Genomic DNA, 9,529 nt, shown 5'->3' on the forward strand with positions numbered 1-9,529 from the left:
AGAGTGATATAAGTCAAATGCCCTGAAAGCAACTATTAAGATGATGTTAAGGTTTCTCTCCTCTGATCAGTTAGTATAGTAAATTATATTAATAGGCACTCTAATATTAAACCATTCTTAAGTTTCTAGATAGAGTAATATTTACTTATTGAGTGTCATTATTTTAATGTACTGGGGGATACTATTTCTCAAGCCAATTTAACAATGATACATAAACCTCACAGAAATGCTTAAAACATCACTATAGCCCAGTCACACAAATGAATATTGCTAAGGCTTTATTCTGTCATGTTTGTTCCCTTGGAAACTCATAATAAAATTTGGTTCCCACTGTAACAGTGGTAGGCGGAAGGACTAGGAAGTAAAGCTAGAGTGGCCCTGTTTTAAGTTTCTATCATCCCCCTCCTGAGATCAGCTGACTAGCTCACAAATTGCCTTCCCATGGAGACAGTGGAATTGCAAAAGTATGAGTTCAATCACACGAGGACTCTTCCAGCTGCCTGCATGTGTTCCACCAGCTAGCATTCCTTTGCCTAGACTCATAATCAATGGGTGGGGAAATAAATTCCATCTTTTGACGGAGGAAGCAGTGCCATTACAACACAGGGGCACAAAATTGGTACTGTTAATTCAATCTATCTCATAAACATATAATGAACAAGCACATATGCTTCATTTGACTACCATTTGCTTTACAAAAACAGCATAGCATCTTTTCATGCAATTTGTTTGCATCTTGCTTTTCTCAACAGCATCTTCTGGAAATATCTCTAAGTCAACTCATCTCTAATTCAGTTTTCAAATGACTGCATGTGATTCCATCTCGTGTAGCCACCCTAATTATTGAACCATTCTTCCCTTGAAAGATATTTGATTTGTTTCCTTTTGCCATTTTGAACAGCACAAAAAGTTCTTGAATGCCCATACACTCAAAAACATTTATCTCTCTGAGATAGTTTCCCAGAGATGGATTTTTTGAGTTAACATGTATGTTGTTAATGTTAGCAGAAATTACCAGGTTGCTTTTCAAATAAGGCTGAAATCTTCACTTTTATAAGCATCTTCATTAGATTGCTGCCCTGAAGAGACGGCGTTGTTCTTTACTAATCTTTGCCATTTTGTTGTGTACAAAGTGATGCTCCTTGCTTCCTTACTTTTCATTTCTTGAGCACATTTTCATACAGTTTGCCACTGGAATTTACACTTGTCAGTAGTCTGCCTATATCCCTTTACCAGTCGTTTTTATTTCAATTTTGTTATCGATTTACAAGAGCTCTTTGTATATTGTAAGTACTGAACTCTGATAACCTTTTGGTTTATGTTTTGTAGCATCTTTGTTTAGTGACTTGCTTATGGCATCTCCACTGTGGAAAATTTTTTTTTGCTACTATTTTTACTGTTTAACTATTTGATGAATCTGCTGGTTCTAGAAACACTGGTATGACAGCTTATGCAATGTAATGATGAGAAAGTTGAGTTGAGAATAGAGGGTTATCTTGACACTGCTTTGAACTTCCTCCAAATCTTCCATGTGTGCAAAAGAGACATGAAGGAGGGTATTTCGTCTATAGCTGAACAAAATTGAAAAAGAAGAGAATTGAGAGTCACAAGTAGAGGAGACCCACCAACCAGTATTAGGGGGGAAATCCTACCTGTGCTAGCTAACTACATTTTAAAGAGGAGCTTAGAGAAAACATTGCATTCGTTTCACAGGGCTTTTGTAATGACATGTCACAAACGTGGTGGTTTAAAACAATGGACAATTATTGTCTTGCAGTTCTGGACACAGGTTCAAAGTCAAGGTTTCAGTATGATTGTTTTTTCCCCTCGAGACTCTGACAGTCTATGCCATGCCTGTCCCCTAGCTTTTAGTGGTTGCCCACACTTTTTGTCATTCCTCGGTTTATAGGTATTGTCATTTTAGTCTCTGTCTCTGTTGTCACAAGACCTCCTCATCTGTTTCTTCATGTACATCTTCTAATCCATTATGACATATGCTTAAGTAAATATATGTGCCAAGATCCTATTCCAAATAAGGTGACATTCTGGGGTTCTGAATGAATATGAATTTGGGAGGGATACTATTCAAGCTAATGCAACTTACTGTCAGCCTGCTCCTCTCAAAAATGTCACATTATAAGGCAGTTGTTTGACATAGTGCTTTGGACACCAACCTCCTATGTGTCTGTGACTCAGGACTTCAGCCTAACCTAGAGCCAGCTGTTGCAGGCATTAGGGGAGTAAACTAGCAAATAAAAAGGTGCTCTCTCTCTTTTTCTCTCCTCAAATAAAAATTCATTAACTAATTTTATTCATTTTCATGTTTTAATTTTATGCATTAACTCATGTTTTTAAATTCACATGTATCACTCATTCTAAAATTAACTCTAAATCCAAAAATCTCATCAACTCAAAAATGTTGCAAAAATCACATCATTCTAATCAGATGTGGAAGAGACTCCGTATGGCTCATCCTGGGGCAGCTTTCTCTCCATCTGCGAACCTGTAAAACTGGAAAATCAAAACAAATCATCCACTTCCAAAAGACAGTGATACTGCAGGTATAGGATAAACTTCCCATAGTGAAAGGCAGAAAATTGAAATAGAACCTGGTAGCCTCTCGGTGGAAAGAAAGCCTTGTTCTGCAAGCCCCACTTCTGAGGTCCCTAACCCAAGCAGAGTGGTGACACAATCAACTGTACCACCTTCAACAGTCCTTACAACATAGGTACATTTTTTAGTTTGTATAGTCAAGTACACCTATCTTTTTCTTTACAGCTTCTGTGTTTTTAAGGTTAGTTGAAAATATCACCCTGACTTTATTTTATAGTCTCCTAATTTTCTCTAAGGGTTTGAATCCTAGTATTACATTTGTATCTTTAAACGCTCTGAGATATATTTATGTATATATATTTATTTATTTATTTTATGGAAGCCAGGATCTTTTTTTTTCCCAGCAGTATACCCAATTATATGTGCACTACTTATTTTAATTAATCTATTCTTTTCCTAAATTTTGTTTTGAACTCTGACTTTTGTGGTGTATTAGTTTCGCACCTACACCTGAGTATAGCTCTTGATTATCTATTGTTTCCCAATGATTACTTCCCACTTTCTGATATGAAATATCATATCGATTAATAGAGGTGTCTTTTCGCATGTCCTGATACTTAGTAAACCAACTTTTCATCCCTGGTTTCATTTGGTTTGTTTGCTCTTGGAGATTTATTTATTTTTAGTTGAAGAATCTGAGAGAGAGTAAGGGAAAAATAAGGGGGCCGATAGAGATAGAGAGATAGAGAGAGATAGAGATAGAGATATAGAGATCTGCTGGCTCGCTCCTCACATGGCAAAAATGGCCAGAGCTGAGCTGATCCAAAGGAGGGAGCAGGGATCCTTTTCTGGGTCTCCCAGGTGGATGCAGCAGCCCAAGGCCTCAAGCTGCTCTCCCAGGCCATTCACGATTGGAAGTGGAGCAAGTGGAACTTGAACTTGCACCTATAATGGAAGCTGGCCATCACAGGCAGTGGCTTTACTGGGCAGAAAACACGTGTCAATGAGCTTAGGGAGGTAAAGGCGTGGAAGTGCATGGAATCTTCTGACAGGCTACAGGAGGGGAGGGAAGCAAGCAAAATCGGGACCTAGGTTGCCAATCTTCCAACAACAACAACAAAGTTGGGAGACTCATACTATCTGATATCAAAAATTAGTATCAAGTTACCGAAATCAAGACTGAAATCAGTAATATAACATGCAGAAAGACAAATACATTCATGAAAAAATATAATATATACAAACAGATCTATATAGAAACAGATAATACCCTTTAATGTTCGCTAAAGACACCAAGTCATTCAACAGGAGAAAGGAAAGCTGATAAAACAAGGATCATTCCCATGGTAAAAGAAATACCTCATGCTATGTGTAAAGATACTTCCAAATGAGCCAGAATTCTCGTGAACTTCTTGTTTTTTTTTTTTTTCTGGTGAACTTCTACAAAGAAATGTAGGAGGCTATTTTTATGACTTTAGAGAGGCAAAGATTTTCTCGTCAAGACCCCAAAGAAAACTAATCAACGGATACTGTAAATTAAGCTTAATCAAAAAGCAAGATCTCTATTCAGCTAAAACCAGTTCAGAAAAGTAAAAGACAAGCCATGGTCTAGGAGAAAATATTCACAGTACATTCATCTCGCAGGGGACTTGTATCCAGAATTCATTTGAAGATGCATCCAGGGGCGGGGCTTTAGCAGTGAAATGTCAATCAGGAAGACCGTGTCTTATTGGAGTATCTGGATTGAGTCTCAAGCCTGCTCCTGACTGCAGTTTTCTACTGATACAGGAGCTGGGATGTAGCACATGATTGCTCAAGGATTGTGTATCTACCATCCAGCTGGGAGACCTGGACTGAATCGCTGGCTCTTTGCTTCTATTTGACTAACTCCTACTGGCTGGGAGCATCTGGGAAGTGAATTGGTGGATGAAAGACATCTGTCTCACTCTGACTCTCAAACTTTAAAAAAAAAAAAAAACTTTCAATAGTAAAATGACCGAGTCCAATTTAAAAAGGAATTAAAGACTTGAAATAAATGATAGTTCCCAGGGGCTGGAGTTGTTGGTTGGGGAGATATGGGTCAAAGGATACGAAGTTTCAATGAGAAAGGAGGAAAAAGTTCAAAAGATAAGGTGTAAGTATAGTCAACAATACAATGTATTTTTTAAATTGTTTTTTTGATACAGTTTAGCTGGAACTGAAGTCTCCCTTCCCGCTTCCCCAAGTTCTTTCCCCTCCCCTCTGTACTCCCCTCCAGTCTTACAATGTGTGTTTTTTGCAAAATTTCACAAGTCCATCTTGCTGCTGCTGGAGTGTCTCCCAATAAATTACAATGTATTCATGAAAAATACTGAGAGTGAGTGTGAAATGTTCATATCACAAAAATAGCAAGTAGGGCTGGGGGCAGTGGCCTAGCAGCCTAAGTTCTCGCCCTGAAAGCACTGGGATCCCATATGGGCACCAGTTCTAATCCCTGCAGCCCTGCTTCCCATCCAGCTCCCTTAAACAACACTTCATAGAAAAAAATATGCAAAGGGTAATGAGAATGGCAATATTTTATAAAATGAAACACACCTGCTCTATGATCATTATTTCCACTACAATATATTCAAGAGAAATCGAAATCTGTGCCTACAGAGTTCTTCAGGGAGTAACGTTGTGTTACAGTGACTAAAACTACCACCTGTAATGTCAGCATTTCATGTGGGCACCATTTCAAATCTTGGCTGCTCCAGTTTCTATCCAGGCCTGTGCTGTTGGTCTGGGAATAGACAAATGACTCAAGTACTTGGGCCTCTCTCATTCACATGGGAGACCCATATAAAACTCCTGGCTCCTGGCTTTAGCTTAGCCCAGCCCTGGCCATGTTGGTCATTTGGGCAAGTGAACCCAGTAGATAACAAATTTCTGTCTTTTCCCCTAACTATAACACTTTCAAACAAATTAATCTTCAAAGAACTAAAAAGACTTCTATTCAAATGTTTATGGCACATTTATTTATAATGACAAATAACTGGAAACCAACAAAATGTCTATTCACAGAAGGCTGGGTAAATAATTTATAGTGAGTTAAGAGAATGCAATGCTAGTCAGGAATAAAAATAAATGGATTGCTTATGCATGGAGAAGAATTGATGAGACTCAAAGACATTGTTTTCAGTGAAAGAAGATAAACAAGAGAGAATATTGTATGATTATCCGAATATGAAATTCAAGAATAGACAACAAAACCCATTAAAAGCGATGGATGCCAAAACAGCAGTTGCCTATGGTGGCATGAGGGGAGAAAAGTTAGGAATTGACTGCCAGGGGGACAAAGTGGCATTACTGGGTGATATCAGTGCTCTGTTTGGTTTGTCATCAAGTTGATGATTGCATAGATACATGCCTTTTACCACACTTCGTTGAATTGTACTAAAAAGATTTGTACCTTTTAGTGTAGGTCAAGTTCACTTCAAACAATAAAGATATAACACTGTGAAGAAGATAAAGGGGATGTATGAGCCTTTAATTTCAAATCACATTTGATGGTTTAGAAAAACCCGTGGCCAAATCTGTTTATTCCCTGAAGGCGAACCTCCCTCATGCGTTCTTGGCATCCTCTCACCTTAAGGGAAGGGTATTCTTGTCAGCTTACTGAACATGCTTCCTCCATGAACTTACTGAGTTTGGTTGAGTCCCTCTTTACTCTCCAACTAACCATCAGAAGCCATCTACAATAAGTTTATTTGTACTGGGGAAAGCAAAAATAATGTATCTATATCATGTTTTCTTCAACATCACCATAACCCTTTAGTTCTTACTATATTACAGATATCGACACATTCCTTGAGATCTGAACAATTTGTTAGTTTCACTATTCCTTGACAAATATTCTTCACTACATGGGTTGTAGTAATCAGTTGTTTTTGTTTCCTTGTTATTAGAGTATTGTTTTTTATCATTCAAATCTCTGGACTTGGAACCTAAGAGGATTAGGACGGTTCCCTTACTTCTCCATCTTTTCTTGGAAACCCTAAATCTGATGAGAATTTTTTGGAATCCAAAATTGGCACTGCTGCTACTCTAGTGAAGCCTTCGGCCTTTCATTATCCTTCAGACATTGGGTCTCAAAACCTTAAGGTAGCATGCAAGGCTGCACCTCATCTGCTTTATTCAGCTCTTCTTTCACATCTTCCTTCTTTTCTCCAAATTAAGGATGCTTCATTCTTCCCTATTTTATCCTGTTAAGATAACATGCATTGTGCTTTCTCAAATTATTTAAGTAACTGTATTTTGTGGCACAGACTTGAAAATACACAAAAGTATTTAAAAAACAAATTAAAATCACCCGATTGCTTTCTTGTTGTTGCATTATGTTTATATTTTGTATGTTGCCACTTATCAGTTATACTAATTGATAATATTTTCTGTCATTACGTAGTCTATCCCCTTGCTCTATGGAATGTTTCATTTGTTTTGTAGAAGCTTTCTAGTTTGATGTTGCCTCGTTTTTAATTTTTGGCTTTCATTGCCTGAAATTTTTGTGCCATATCCAAAAACTCGTTGCCAGAACAATGGCAAAGACCCTTTTCCTTAGGTATTCTTTAAAGAGTTCTGTGGTTTCAAATATTATATTGAAATCTTTACTATTGTGTCCCACATTTGTTTCACATATGGGTAGTCAGTCTTTCTAAAACCTTCCACTAAGAATGTTATTTTTACCATTCTGCATTCTTGACACTCTTGAATTTTACTTGAACACATATACCTGGCTTTATTTCTAGAATTGCTTTTCTGTGCCATTGGTCTAACTATCTGTTTTCATGCAAATGGCACATTATTTTGATTATTGCAGCTCTGGAATATAGTTTGGAATTCCAAACTATGTAGTTGAAGGTTTTTTTTTTTCTCTCAGAATTGCTTTACCAATATGGAGTCTTTTGTGGTTCTACACAAACTTTAAAATTGTTTTTATATTCATGTAAAAATGCCACTGAAATTTTGATACAGAGTGCATCATTCATCACTTTGGATAGTGTGCAAATGTTAACATCATTGCTTTGCCTGATCCGTAAAGATGAAAAGTCTTCACATTTAAGTATGTCCTCTAAAATTTCTTTATTTAATTTCTTAGGTTTTCAGAGTATACATCTTTTGTTTCTTTTTATATATATATTTATATGTTTTTATTATATTTTGACCATCTTTACATAGTTAATTAGGGTAAAAAGGTTCAAGGGCTACAGGGAAGTGGGTAACACCATCATTTCCATACCGCTTCCTTCATGTATCTGAGGTAAAGGGGGATATAGAGGGAGAAGCCCCACCCAGTTTCCCACGCACCCCAAGTCCCGGATGTGGGGCATGCTCTGAGATACTCGCTCAAGTGGTTTCAATAGTTCACCATTCATGGATCGCTACCAGTCTCGCCACTCCGAGCATGATGTGGTCATTGAGGAATCCACTGATTAACACAGTCCCTTATAGAGTCTCCATTTGCCCAGTGTTTCACTGCCGACAGATAGCTGAAGTTGTTGATTGGCTTGGTCTGTCTTTTCTTGGTTAGGACTCTGAGTCCAGTATCTCGACTGGGGAGATCCGCAAAGAAATGTTGAGGTATTCCCAGTCCAGCTTCTTGCATGTTCTAGCACAGGGCCCAATACAGTCCATCGCCCCGATCAGCTGGTGGTTGCAGTTGCTGGGTCGGTTCTGTCTCCATCCATGTCCTCCACTGGAACCAATGGGTGTTGTAGTCCAGCCTAGTTCTGCCCAGCGCATACTCGGCCCTCACACAAACCAGTAGAAGCTGCAGCCCAGTCAGGGCAACCCACAGTAACCCCAACCAGACCCACCCCCTACCCTGGCTTGCCAGTATGTATGGCAGACTAGTCCGGTCTGTCCCACGTTCCCTTCTGCTCACAATTTCTGTTTATGTTACTCTTTTGACACCTTTGTAAACATGATCATTTTCTGTTTCTTTTGGGGAATAAAGCATAGCAGATGTTTATATGTTGTTCTGCATCCTGAAAGTCTGCTGAATTTGACTAATGGTGCTGATAATTTTTTGTCTTCAGGGTTTTCTGCATATAAGATCATGGCATTTGCAAACAGGAAATTTCACGTATTTTTTTTAACGATTTATTTATTTTATTGGAAAGTCAGATATACATAGAGAAGGAGAGATAGAGAGGAAGATCTTCTGTCCAATGGTTTACTCCCCAAGTGACCGCAATGGCCAGTGCTCCGCCGATCCGAAGTCAGGAGCCTAGAACCTCCTCTAGGTCTCCCATGTGAGTACAGGGTCCCAAGGCTTTGGATCATCCTCCACTGCTTTCTCAGGCCACAACCAGGGAGCTGGATGGGAATTGGAGCTGCTGGGATTAGAACAGGCACCCATATAGGACCCCTGTGCGTTCAAGGCAAGGACTTTAGCCACTAGGCCATGCTGCTGGGCCCCAATTTCACGTATTCTTTTCTAATTAGAATGCCTTTTATTTTTATCTTGTGTGGTTGTTCTAAGGGCTTCTGACTACCAAATTAAATGGAAGTGATAAGACTGGGCACCATTGTATTATTTCTGATATTAGAGGAAAAGCTTTCAACTTTTTACCATAAAGCATGATGCTCTCTGCAGGTTTGTCATATAGGTTTCTAACAAACCTATGCTGAATTTGTTCAGTTCTTGTCTTGAAAGAGTAATTTGATAGCAAAAATACAAATAACTTAAAACTGGGCAAAGAAGCTGAGTGGACATTATTCCTAAGAATATATCCAAATGACCATCAGGTATATGAAAAAACAGTCGACATCCGTAATCACCAGAGAAATGCAAATCAAAACCACAATGAGATATCATCTCTTACCAGTTTACAAGAGTGAAGGAGAAGAAGAAGAAAGCATTATGGAAATCAGAATGGAAGGACTAAAAACTTAAAAAGTAGAACTAGTTCATGATTCAGCAATCTTAATTGTGATTATCTACATAAAAGAAATG

Source organism: Ochotona curzoniae, unplaced genomic scaffold, assembly GCF_017591425.1.
Source record: "Ochotona curzoniae isolate NIBS_2020 unplaced genomic scaffold, NIBS_Ocur_1.0 contig_1274, whole genome shotgun sequence".
Lineage (NCBI taxonomy): Eukaryota > Metazoa > Chordata > Mammalia > Lagomorpha > Ochotonidae > Ochotona > Ochotona curzoniae.